Genomic DNA, 13,350 nt, shown 5'->3' with positions numbered 1-13,350 from the left:
CCCCTCTGTCACTATAGAGGAGGAAAGCAAGTGTGGAGGAGCAGTGACTTGGCCAAGGTCACACAGCTGGTAGTGTAACGGCCAGATGCTAGGCATCCTAAGTTCTCACCACTGCTCTTTTCTTCCTCCTCTGCAGTTCTGTGCTCCCTGTGCTGGGAGTCAGGACTCTTGGGGCTCTGCCTGAACGGTGAGCAGTGGCCTGAGCTGCTTCTCTCCTGAGCATCCCAGAGGATGCTGGGTGAGCACACCAACCCCTTCCCAGCATCCCCTGCCAACACACTCAGGCATGCACCAACACGTGTGCACACACAGCACACGCATGCACTATCCCAGGCAGGGGACTCCTGGCAGGGGTTGGGGGAGCTGACCTTTGTGACCTGGTCCACTAACTTTTCCATTTTCCTACTTAGAAATCCTGGGTTCCAGCAGAGAGGGAAGCATGGAAGGTCTGTACCCCCTACTCTGTGGGGTCATCTCTAAGGCCTTCTTTCTCTTCCCAGTTTACTGCGGGCCCACCCCCTACTTCCCTACACTTCCCAGAATCCACCAGAGGAGGTGGTCCTAGCTCCTGGGGGATTAATCATTTTCCAAGCCCCTCAGCGTTCCCACCCTCCCTGGCCCCTCTCCACTCAGGATTCCTCCTGCTCCGTCTCTCTGCCCCAGCTCTGGCCTCTCTTCACTCCTTCTCTCCCAAATGTATGCCTCTCCCAGGCCCTTTCCCCCTCCTGCCAACTCAGGGCCTCTGTGAGGGCAAGGCTGTCTTCTCCCTTCGGACTGGGGCTCCCTGAGGGCAGGGCTGTTTTCTCCCTCCTCAGACCAGGGGCCCACCCATTTCAGTAGCCAACAGCATCAGCCCCATTTTCCCTGGGCTGGTGGGGCAGACAGCGGCTGGGGAGCTGCTTCCCCCTGCTTTGGGCTTTAGCCCAGAGGGCCGTGTCCCCAGGCAGCCAATGGGCCCAGGGATACCCTGAGTAGATGATTAACTCCAGGTCCAGTGACCCTGGGGCCACTGTGTCCCCACTGCCTCTCCCTGGGGGAAGGCCAGCCTCTGGTTGGAGAACTGGCCCTGCTTTGTGGAGGAGATGAGTGTGGGTGTATGAGGTCAACACCCCTACCTGACCCCACCCCTCTGAATTAAAGGCCTGCAGGATCCCTGTGGGTCTGTGGTTCCAGCTTGAATTTTCTTTGTTCCCCTCTGAAGCAGGCCGTCGTTGTGTTTTTCAGAGCAAATCTTGCTGTCAGTGTGCCCAGAATCAGGATCCTGTCTTCTCACCAGGCCCTGGGTCATGGAGATGCTGGGATCAGACACAACCTTCCAACCCCTCCAGATACTTCCCCTCAGCACAGGCCGCAGCCTTGAGCACAGGAGCTGGTTTGAAGGGCCAAGGCTGTCCCTCCTACTAAAGCCCCCCTCGGCTGCCACTCAGGACAGGTGGGCGTGGAAGTGACAGGAAGCCGGGCAGGTGAGGGGACAGGGGTGACAGCTGACGGTTCCAATCACAGCACCTGAGGGGAGATACACACACACACACACACACACACACACACACACACACACACATACTACATACAGAGTTACAAGCAGACCCCCCTCCTGAGGTCATACTCATCTACCCACATAGAGGCACAGAGCCATACTCATTCACATGCTGTAATGGTGTCTGCCATGGGCGAAGTGGCCGGTAAACACTGAATGAATGAATGAAGAGAAGACAGAAGGAAAGACGTAGGGCCCTGTGGAAAGAGAAGCCTGGCTCTGTGGACTATCATGGGATTGGCCCTAGGACTTCCCAGCAGCCCCAAGGTGGCCCTCTCCGTCTGTGAGGAGGAAGAGCCCAGTGGGAGAGTACACAGACCTCGGTCAACCACCGTTTTGTGAGCACATACTATGTGCCAGGTCGTGAATGGGGCGCTCTGAGCATGCCGTCCCATTTTCCCTGGCTGGAGGTCAGGAGGCCTGGCTCTGCCACTTCCTTGGCTGCAAAGGTTTGGGCAAGGCATTTAACTTCTCTGGGCTCCCGTTTTCTCACTTGTAATAAAGGGGGGAAAGAGAATAAAACTTAATCTCACTGCATAGTAGTGAAGATGAAAAGCTCTCCATGGGCATGCAGTCAGCCAATCCACACCGTGGGAAACTATAGGGCAAGCAACCTGGTTTCTTCAACAAATGAATTACAAGGAAAAGAGTAGGAGAGAGGAGGGAGGAATTAAATGAAAAGATGTATTTTTTAAAAATATTTTATTTTAAGTAATCTCCACACAACCCTGAGATCAAGAGTCACATGCTCTACTGAAGCCAGCCAGGTGTGCCAAAAAGACAGACAGACAGACAGATAGATTTGAAAGAGAGAGAGAGAGAGAGAGAGAGAGAGTGCAAGCCAGGGGAGAGGCAGAGGGAGAGAGAGAATCTCAAGCAGACTCCACACTGAGTGTGGAGCCTGATGTGGGGCTTAATTCCACGACCCTGAGATCATGACCTGAGCCAAAATCAAAAGTTGGCGGCTTAACTGACTGAGCCACCCAAGTGCCCCCCCAAAAGATGTATTTTTATTTTATTTTATTTAAAAATGATTTTATTTATTTTTTTGAGAGAGAAAGTGTGAGAGAGAAAAAGAGATCACGAGCAGGGGGGCAGGGTAAGAGGGAGAAGCAGACTCCCCATGGAGTGGGGCTCAATCCCAGGACCCTGGGATCATGGCCTGAGCCGAAGGCAGACACTTCACTCACTGAGCCACTCAGGCACCCCTTGAAAGATGTATTTTTTTAAAGATTTTATTTATTTATTTGACAGAGAGAGACACAGCGAGAGAGGGAACACAAGCAGGGGGAGTAGGAGAGGGAGAAGCAGGCCTTCCCGTGGAGCAGGGAGTCCAATGTGGGGCTCGATCCCAGGACCCTGGGACCATGGCCCGAGCCAAAGGCAGACGCCCAACGACTGAGCCACCCAGGAGCCCCAAAACATGTATTTTTAAAGTCTCTTTTAATCCTTATTTGAATTCTGAATCAAACAAGCCATAAAAAATGAGACAATTGGAAAAATTTGACCACAAAGGATATTTGATATATTAATTTTTAGGTGTGCTATGATTGTGTGTCATGTTTTTAAAACTACTCCATATAGTGTGCATCCTGAATATTTATAGATGGAATGATAAGATGGCTTGCATTTAGTTCAAAATAACCCTGGAGGGGAGAAACTGGGGGTGGGGGGACAGATGCAGTAAGACTCGCTCTGAGTCAGGAGTTGGTATTTGTTGAAGCTGGACGATGGGCACAGGGGATTCATTATACTATCTATCCACTGCTATGTATGATTGGACAAATGAGAAAATTCAATGAATTCCCGTAGGAGCAAGCTACCAGTCTGACAGGTAAAACACTCCATAAAAGCGAGCTTGCTTCTTCCATGAGTAGTTTTCCTTCGAGGCACAAAGATGTGAAATAGTAAATACTCCACAAATACATAATTTATGGATTTAAGAATTTGGTTCCAGGGGCACCTTGGTGGCTCAGTCTTTAAGCGTCTTGCCTTCGGCTCAGGTCATGGTCCCAGCGTCCTGGGATCGAGCCCCGCATCGGGCTCCCTGCTCTGCAGGAAGCCTGCTTCTCCCTCTCCCACTCCCCCTGCTTGTGTTTTCTCTCCTGCTGTGTCTCTCTCTGTCAAATAAATAAATTCTTAAAAAAAAAAACAAAACAAAAAAAGAATTTCCGTTCCAATTGTGCGATGAGCCTCTTGTCCAGCAGGGGACTCCCTACTCTCCGTGTCTTCTGGCTGCTGCTGCTGAGGTTTGTGCAAAGGAGGAAGTTATCCACAGTGTGAGGGAGATGTTGCTGGCCTGTTTGCGTCTGCTAGAGACCTTCTAGAGATGGCACACATACACACACACACACACACACTCACACACACGGAAGAACCTGTCCATAACCCTATGATGGTTAGAGTCTTCCTACAATCTACAATTTCTGGGGACTGGGGGTATTTAGGAAAGGCTACTGTCTTAAAGTTAATGATGGCAAACTCTTCGTCAGGTATGTTCTAAGCACATGATATGTATCCGCTTATTTAATTCCCACACTCACACCACGAAGTTGGCGTGACGATGATTACAGAGATCCCAGGAGACGATTTTAGACAAGTGGAGATAAAATACTTTCAGGGCACAAGTAGAAATTCCTAGCGGACAGGTGGAAAAAGATTGTGGAGCTCAGGAGAGAGGTCAGGGATGGAGAGGCCCTGAGCGTGGCCACAAGCTAGCTGCCAGGGAGGGGCCTGAGAAAGCGGGGAGCACATTGGAGAGGTAGAAGGGGGCCCACCAGGAGTCACCCAGAATCCACAGGTAGAGATGGTTCAAGAAGAAAGGGGCAGCCCACGGCATAGATGCCTCAAAACCTGAGAAAAGCCCACTGGTTTCACTTACCACTGACTTTCCCATTTTGGTGTGTGTGTGTGTGGGGGACGTAGAGTGGGAAAACCAGGTGGCAGATGGTTGGGGAGGGACCCAGGATGAGCCCACGGGAACTCGGGGGAATTGTGGCTGCAGAAAGAAGCAGAGCCTCCTTATTCAAAGCTTGGTTCATAACATCACCTGGGAGCGGGTTGGAAATGTGGAATCTGGGGCCTGCTCTAGGCCTCCTGAATTAGCATCTGCATTTTAATGAGGTCCCCAGGAGAGTCTATGGACATTAAAATCTGAGAAGTACTCGAGCAGAGATGTTGGTTGGTCTCTAGAAGTCAAGAGAGGTGACATTCAATATGGGGATGTCCCTAGTGAGTTTGAGGTCAAGGAGGAGATGGAGGGAGAGGTGAAGACCCTGGGGTGGAGCTGAACTCGGGGGTGTTGTGTTTATGGCTTCGTGGGGGTTGGGTGTTGTGTGGGACTCGTGGGTAGGGTTAGGGGGTGTAGCGCTGGGTGGTACTTCTCTGTCCCATGGCTGAGAGCTCCCCAGGGGGAGGGGGGATATCCATCTGTGTGTTGGAAAGAGGAATGTGTAGAGGTGAGTGTGTGTGTGTGTGTGTGTGTGTGTTTGAGGGCTTTGGCATGTATGAAGGGGGGAGATGGGCGGAGCTCATGTGTATCTTTTGTATGTTTTTGTGTTTTTATAAGTTAGAAGTCAACAAATCGAAGTTTCATACGGCCCATCCTATTATGTGCATGTCCCAAGGCGAAATTGATGTGTAGGCAGGGGTTTGTGGAGTATCAGGGCTTAGCAAACTGTCCTAAGCTTGAACAGCCCTCCTGCTGGACTCAGGGAACTCAGGGCCCTACCCGACCTGTCCTCCGTGGAGAAGGACTCGGGTTCCACTGTCCGCCCGCAGTTTGTAATTACACACTATTGCCACGAGAGGGCGGTGTCGGCCCGGCCCGGGGATACGAGGACAGAGTGAGCTCCCTGCGAAATTACAGCGATCCGTTCGAGGGTGCGAGTGAGAACCGGTCCGGGGCAGCGGGTTGGGGAGCCGACTCTTGGTGCCTTTGTGTCCAGGCTTGCCGCCTCCCCCTCCCCGGGCTCTGGCTGCCTCTACCCCAGCCAACGCCCTTCCAGAGCCACCCCATCTTCCCGCGCCGCTCTCGCATCCCAATACCCGCAACCCTCCTGCAAGTAGACCAGCCCGGGAGTGGGGGGGCGGGTGTGAGGGAGTGAGGATGCAGCCAAAGGGGGAGTCAGGGGCAAAGGCGTTGAGGGGAGTGGGAGGTTTTATTGGGGGCAACGTTGGGAGGAGGGGTCTCAGGCTTCCTCAATCGGGACACACGAAGGGAGCGCCCACTGTGGACCGGGCAGGGTACTGGGCGAGTGGACCCGGGGACACAGGGCTCGGCCCTTGCCTTGACCTGGGATCGGGGGCCCTGGTTTCGAGTCCCAGCCTCACATACTGGCCTCGGGCTGGCTTTGAGCAAGACCTTCACTCCCACTGCAGGGGTTCTCCTTTTCATCTTCTCCGTGGGGAGAAAGCTGGCTTCCCTCCCGATTCACCGGTCGTAGGTCGGACTGAGAAACCCCAGGGAAGGTACCAATGTTAGTGTGGCAGGGCAAGGTCAGGGGCGGGGAAGGGCAAAGCCGAGGGTAGCGAGGCCAGTGGTGTGGGTGCAGCTAAAGGAGACCAGGGGAGCCACTGCAAGATTTTGAGGACTGGCCCAATCTCAGCTGGGCTCCTAGAAGTTAAGGGATGGTGGGGAGAGGTGGTGGATCCCAGGCAGAGACCAGGGGTCTGACAGTGAGAGTGGAAAGAGGAGCTGGTGGTTACAATTAGGGTATACTTGATAAAACAACGACAACAACCAAAACCCCAAAACAGCAAACTCTTTTTTTTCATTATAAAAGTAATTTAGGAAAATTACTGAAAACTGGATAAATAAAACCTACCTAGCCTACTAATATAGCTGCTCTTGCAGTCGGTCTTTCCTTCTAAGCTCTTTTACATTAAACAAAGATGGCTGTGTTATTTTGTACCTATAAATATTTCCTGATTTTCACTTAGGATGTCAGGAACATTTTTCATATTATGTCCTGTATTAGTTTCCTAGGGTTGCCCTAACAAAGTACCACAGACTGGGTTGCTGAAAATAGCAGAAATGTATGGTCTCTCAGGTGGGGAGGCTAGAAGTCCAAGATCAAGACGTCAGCAGGGCTACCTGAAACCTGTAGGGGAGAATCCTTCCTTGGCTCTTCTAGCTTCTGGTGTTTGCTGGCAATCCTTGGCATTGTTTGGATTGTAGATGCACCATTCCAATCTCTGTCTTTGGGGTCACATGGCTACCCTCTCCCTGTGCGTGTCTCCTCTTCTTAGAAGGACACCAGACATATTGGATTAAATGCCACCCTACTCCAGTATGACCTCATCTTAATGAATTAAGACTGCAACATCCTGGGCGCCTGGGTGGCTCAGATGGTTAAGCGTCTGCCTTCGGCTCAGGTCATGATCCCAGGGTCCTGGGATCGAGTCCCGCCTCGGGCTCCCTGCTCCTTGGGAGCCTGCTTCTCCCTCTCCTTCTCTCTCTCTCTCTCTCTCTCCCCCCACCTTTGTCGCTCATGAATAAATAAATAAAATCATTAAAAAAAAAAAGACTGCAACATCCTTTTTCCAAATGAGGTCCTAATCCAAGGTACTGGGGGTTAGGACTTCAACATATCTTTTTGGGGGACACAATTCAACCTGTCACACTTTCTAACTGTGCCTTTTAGTGACTAAGATTTCAATAAGGGTGAAATTTCCTCATCTATTCAATTAATTTCTATTATTAAACATTTGATTTGCATCCAACTTATATATGATTATAAATGTAATTAGCATTTCATGCATAACATTTTCCTTTATGCTGTTGAATGATTTTTTAAGGATAAATATTCAGAAGAGGGAATATCTGATCAAAGTTTATGAAAGGTTGTGAGTACATTTTCAGGTATATGGTGTGAAGAGATGAAGCACAAGACAGAAAAGAATTACCCACAGGCTCATCAGCCAGAGAAAGCTTCCGCGAGTCTGTCGTATTTTTCTTTTTAAGATTTTATTTTTAAGTCATCTCCACACCCAAGGTGGATCTGAAACTCACAACCCAGAGATCAAGAGTAGCAGGCCCACCAACTGAACCAGCCAGGCGCCCCCTGCTGTATATTTTTATATACATTTACTACCCTTATTTTTTTTCTGAGTTAAAATCTTAAGGCAGGTAACATTTTGTATTCTGCTTTTCCCCTTAAAGTCCTAAACAGCTTCTCATCTCATAAACTGCATGATCAACTTTTGGGTGACTGCATAATGTTACACTATAGGAACATTTTTAAAATTTATTATTGAATATGCTGTTATGATACTTCCAAGTTTTCACTCTTATAAATAAACTGTGGTACACATTTTATGCATATATTGCTGAAATAAGTTTATTTCAGTAAGTGCCCAGAAACTGAATTCCTAGGTTAAAGTGCATAAAGCCTCCTGAGTCTTTGGAAGTTGCTTTTCAAAAGGGTTGTACCAATGCACACTCATAAGCTATGAAAGGACGAATATGTCTATTTGCCAACCTTCCTTGCCAGCAGTGAGTTTTGTCTTTTTATTTATTTTTTTTAAGTTTTGAAATCTTCCCAGGTAAAACATGGTATTCTGTTTTGTGTTTTTTAGTGACCAGCGATGCCATTTGTTCCTTTTTAAAAATTATTATTTATTATTTATTTTTTTAAGATTTTATTTATTTATTCATGAGAGACAGAGAGAGAGAGAGGCAGAGGGAGAAGCAGGCTCCCAAGGAGCAGGGAGCCCGATGCGGGACTTGATCCCAGGACCCTGGGATCATGACCTGAGCCGAAGGCAGATGCTCAACCATCTGAGCCACCCAGGCGCCCTATTTATTTATTTATTATTAGCATATAATGTATTATTTGTTTCAGGGGTACAGGCCTGTGATGCCATTTGTTCTTATGTTACCTTTCCTCCTTTGGAAGTTGTCTCTTCACGTCCATTTGTCTTTTTGGATCCTAATGTTTTACATAGAGATCTGTATATTCATTTTACATAGAAAAGATATTACCCTTTGTCATATCTGCCATATGGATTATGTTTTAGTCTGTTGACTCGTTTAAAAACTAGTTATTGGGAAATGCGAATCAAAACAACAGCAAGGGGCGCCTCACTGGCTCAGTTGGTGGAGCGAGCGACTCTTGATCTTGGGGCGGTGAGTTTGAGCCCCATGTTGGGCATAGAGATTAATAAAAATAATAAAACAACAAACAAAACCCCCCACAACAGTAAGATGCCACCTCACACACATTAGGATGCCTACTGTCAAAAACACCAGAAAGTAACAAGGGTTGGTGAGGATGCGGAGAAATTGAAATCCCTGTGCGCTGTTGGAGGGAAAGCAAAATGGCACAGCTGCTATGGAAACAGTACGGAGTTTCCTCAAAAAATTAAGCTGGTAGATTTTATGTTATGTGTATTTTTTTTTTGGTGTCTATGTTATGTATATTTCGCTACAATTTTTGAAAAAAAAACCTAGGGAAGAAGAAAATATAACAGATATCCACTAAAAAACTTAATGAATTTTACCCCGTGTAAGGTATTTCTGTGAGCTGGGCATGGAGATTATAAAACAATAAGATGTCAAGGTGCCCACGCACCATGAGTATCCAAACGGAAACCGACATTCACAACACAGTCTTGTCTACGCTTTGATAGAGGATGGAGGATGGAGCAGCTGGGTGCCAGGGAGCATTCAGGGGCGAGAGCCAACTCAGACCAGGTGAGGTGAGGGGTGGGCGTGAGGGGAGGGAAAGTTCCTGGCGGGCTCCATCTGGGACAGATTAGGAGCAAGCCTGGCAAAAAAGAGGGGGTTCCTGCGTCATTTCAGTTACGCTTATATGACACACACCTGCGTTTAACGCTTCTGTGGGCAAAGCTGTTGACCTTTCTCCTGTGATTTCGTCCCATCCTTTATACTCATAAAGCCCTCTTCCCTCAAGAGGTCCGGCTGTGCCTTCTTCCTGATTTTCTGTGGTTCAATGTATTTTTACATGTAACTCCTTAGTCTACTTGGAAATGACTTCGACGGTGGGCGTGGGGTCCAGGGGGAGGATAAGGGACCCCAGTGGGAGGGTGGAGAGGCAGAAAGGGGATGTCGGGCGGCTGATACTGTCTTCATTCTGCTGTCCTCCTTCCTGACATGGTGACTCTGGGACTTCTACACCGTTGACCCTCTTTCCTCCCTGTGGTTGTTTGAGGTGATGGGTGGGGTGGGTATGTAGCAGAAGCCCTGGGTGATTGGAAGTGATGATCCAGTAAGACCCTGCTGGCCTTGAAGCATGAAAGATGCAGGGCAGACTGCAGTAAGGACTTCCAATATAGGGATTGAACAGGACGGGATGGGAGCGTATGTGCCATCGCTGCTACTCATAAGCTATCACTCTGTCTCAGCTCCCACTTTCCCCCTCCTTATAAATACAGTTGACCCTTGAATGATGCGGGGTTTAGGGATGTCAAAAATCTATGTATAACTTTTGACTCCCAGTACCCTACTGTTGACAGGAAGCCTTATAGATAACATAAAGAGTCGATAAAATAAACATATTTTATATGTTAGATGTACTATATACTGTGTTCTTACAATAAAGTAAGCTAGAGAAAAGAAAATGCTATTAAGAAAATCACAAAGAAGAGAAAATATATTTACAGTACTGTATTGTATCTACCGAAAAAACCTGTGTATAAGTGGATCCGTGTAGTTCAAACCCGTGTTGTTCAAGGGTCTCGGGTAACTTTATTTATCTGCTTGTTCACTTGTTTTGGGCTGTGTTCTTGCTGGACCATAAACTCCTAGAAGGCACACATCTTGTCGATCTCGTTCCCTGTCGTATTCCCAGTGCTCGGAGTAGGGGCTGGTACTGAGCAGGTGCTCCTGGGCACGGGGTGAATGAATAAGAGGAAAGAATGACCTCTTTGTGCTGACCCCTGGGGGTGGAAGGAAGCCAGGATGAGCTGCCAATCTGAGCCGCCTGCTCCAATGCCTGTGGGCGGATTGCTGGATGAGGGTCTGAGGATTGGGACCCCCCAATCTGGGGCAGACCCCTTATGGTCTGGTTTTAGCGCCTGCACTCCTGCATTCTATGGGGGGGGCAAGGGGGCTGAGGGGCCTAGGGCATCTCCCACCCACAGATGCCCTCTTAGCTGAAGCTGGGGCTGGGCTGGAGATGAGGCAGAGGCTGGGCCTCTGTCTGGGTCCAAAGGGACGGGGCTGGGGGAGGCAGGGCTGAGTCAGGAAGGCGGCCGTTCCTGATGAAGTTTCCTGTCTCAGGGGCTCAGAGACATTCATTACAGCCAGGAGGAGAAGTAATTAAGCCAGAGAGCAGCAGGGGTGGGGGGAGAGGGAGGCCTGGTTTTCTCAGGAGGCTCCTGGTAAAATTAATAAGGGCAGAGGAGGGGAGGGCTCTGCCCAGTCTGGGAATATTGGTAACAGAGTCATGGCTTCAGGGCCGGAGTCACCCACATCTGTGCTGACCACCGGAGGAGTGGACCCAGAGGCCCGAGGAATATGTTGCCATCTGGCTCTATGAGGGCAGCCTGAGACAGAGAAGAGAGCACGGATCAGGGCCCCATTGGCCTGAGCTCTTGCCCCGGTGTCCATTTACCTGCTGTGGGACCTGGGGCAAGTTGCTTGACCTCTCTGAGCCTCAGTTTCTTTAGCAGTAAAACGGAGCTAATAACGCAGACCTTATAGGATTGCAGTGGGACGTCAATGTGACACTCTCAGCAGGGTGCCCGGCATGCCGCGGACACACGTGGAGCTGGAATTCAAGAGACAGTTTGTGGTGGGTGGGCGTGAGAATCCATCCACATGTGAGCGGGTGACGGGGTGGAGGGGCAGGAGGGTGCAGGCTCCCCTGACAGCGGCCCGTGGTTCCGAGTCCTGGGGCAGACATAAGAGCCTCAGCTACGGTTTAACGGACACCTGCTCTGGGGTTTTTCTCCATTTTCTGTGGTCCTTACAATGGCCTTGCAAGGGTATTATTCCCATTTACAGATGAGGGAAACTGAGGCTCAGAAAGGCAAAATCAGTGGGCTGTGGAACTGAGATTCCAGTTTAGGCCTGTCTGGGGCCACAGTCCTCAAAGGATCCTTTCCTTTAAGGCTGCAAGAAACCCAGTCTTGGGGGGAACCATGGGGAGCAATGGGGGCACCTAGCCTCCTCCACAGATACCCCAAATGCCTCCCCTCTTGGACAAACATCTGGGTATGTGTCTTCAGGAGAGAAAGAGCTGGACACTCACCTCTCTTTATGGGCCAAGGGGCCCACCCTGTTGCCTACTCCTGGCCAATCTTGGGTCTCCCCTCCTCCGAGGCACTGAGCCTGGCCTCTGCTCTTTTCTCTGCTGAGACCACAGCCCTCTGGGCTCTGGTCCTTCCTTGGGCCTCATTCCTGGCTGGAGGCTGGAGGAAATGGGGAGAGGGGGCCGGGCTTTGGCTCTAGGGCAGGGAGGTGACAGGCGGAAGACATTAGGTTATAGTCCTGGGGCCTTCTGACAAGATGGGGAGAGGGGACAGGGAGCTGGTGGACAGGAAGAATTCCCACCCTGCAGGGGGCAGGCAGGAAAGAAGGGGTGGCAGCAGGTGGGGTTTAGGTGAGACACCCGTGTGCCAGGCAGGCCAGCCTAGGGGCAGCTCTCAGAAAGTCTGGGGATCCCATGAGGAGGAAGTGGGGTCTCCTACCCCTATGTAAATGTCAAAAATATGGTTCCCTGCTTGGGGCTAGAGTGCCAAGAAAATAAAGAGAACAATGTTTTATGGATTATACATTTTGTTTCTAATTATTTTAATTATTTCTTGTTTTTAATTTTCTCAGTTAAAACTTTTCTGATTATAAAAGTAATATCCATTGCAAATTATAACAATTACATAAAAATATAAAGAAAAAATAACCTGTAGTTCCATCCCAAGAGATGACTATCCTTGACATTTTTTTTAAAGATTTTATTTATTTATTTGAGAGAGAGAGTGAGCGAACGAGCAGGAGTGTGTGTGGGGGGAGGGAAGGCAGAAGGAGACTCCCCGCTGAGCAGGGAGCCTGACAAGGGCCTAGATCCTGGGACTATAGGATCATGACCTGAACCGAAGGCAGATGCTTAACTGACTGAGCCACCCCAGCTGCCCCCATCCTTGACATTTTTATGTACAGAATATCCCTGAGGGATTTCCTTCCGTGTATAGACAAAGACATGTATATTTTTATAGACTTGGAGCCATTCTACATGTACTATTTTTATGTACTTGGCTTTTTTCACCTGTAAGCATATATCCTAAATATTTCCATGTCATTCAACAATTTTCTAAAATGTGATTTTTAATGGCTTCATTAACATAGTACATCTTTCATATATACTATAATTTACCCATTGTTGGATATTTGGGAATTTTGTGTTGTTCCCCTTTTTGGGTGTGTTTTGTTAGTTGCTGCCTTGCTGAGTATCCTTGTACTTACCCCTGGATATATCTACTGGTTACCTTCACAGAAATGGGAACCTGGATAAAAGGTAAACACCCATGACTCTAAATCAGCCTTCTGAAAATTCTCCTACAGTCTCCTCTCTAGTGTTCGCCAAGGGGCTGGTCATGGCCTGGGCAGCACTGGGTATTAGTGCTGGAAAAAAAAAATCTCCGTCCCCCAATTTTTTAATTGGGAAAAAAGTATCTCTTTCTTTTAATTTGTATTTCTTTGATTAATAGTGAGATAGAATACATATTTTTCACATTTACTAGTTACTTGCGTTTCATCCTTGCTCACTTTTTCAAACAGGGATCTGGGTCATTTTTTTATTGATTTGTAGGTACTCTTTCTATATTCCAGACCCAATGCTTCTTTGGTTGTA

At 48.7% G+C, this 13,350-nt stretch overlaps 1 protein-coding gene across 1 annotated transcript in view; it reads left to right on the top strand.

Annotated features, from left to right (window-relative positions):
• Positions 1-13,350, top strand: part of PYY (peptide YY) — a 76,289-nt gene that overhangs the window by 41,346 nt on the left and 21,593 nt on the right. The window lies entirely within an intron of this gene.

The sequence above is a fragment of the Callorhinus ursinus genome, unplaced genomic scaffold (genome assembly GCF_003265705.2).
Source record: "Callorhinus ursinus isolate GAN/ISIS: 27379988/994484 unplaced genomic scaffold, GSC_fseal_2.0 scaffold102, whole genome shotgun sequence".
Classification (NCBI taxonomy): Eukaryota; Metazoa; Chordata; class Mammalia; order Carnivora; family Otariidae; genus Callorhinus; species Callorhinus ursinus.
This window is presented reverse-complemented; position numbering and strand designations above follow the sequence as displayed.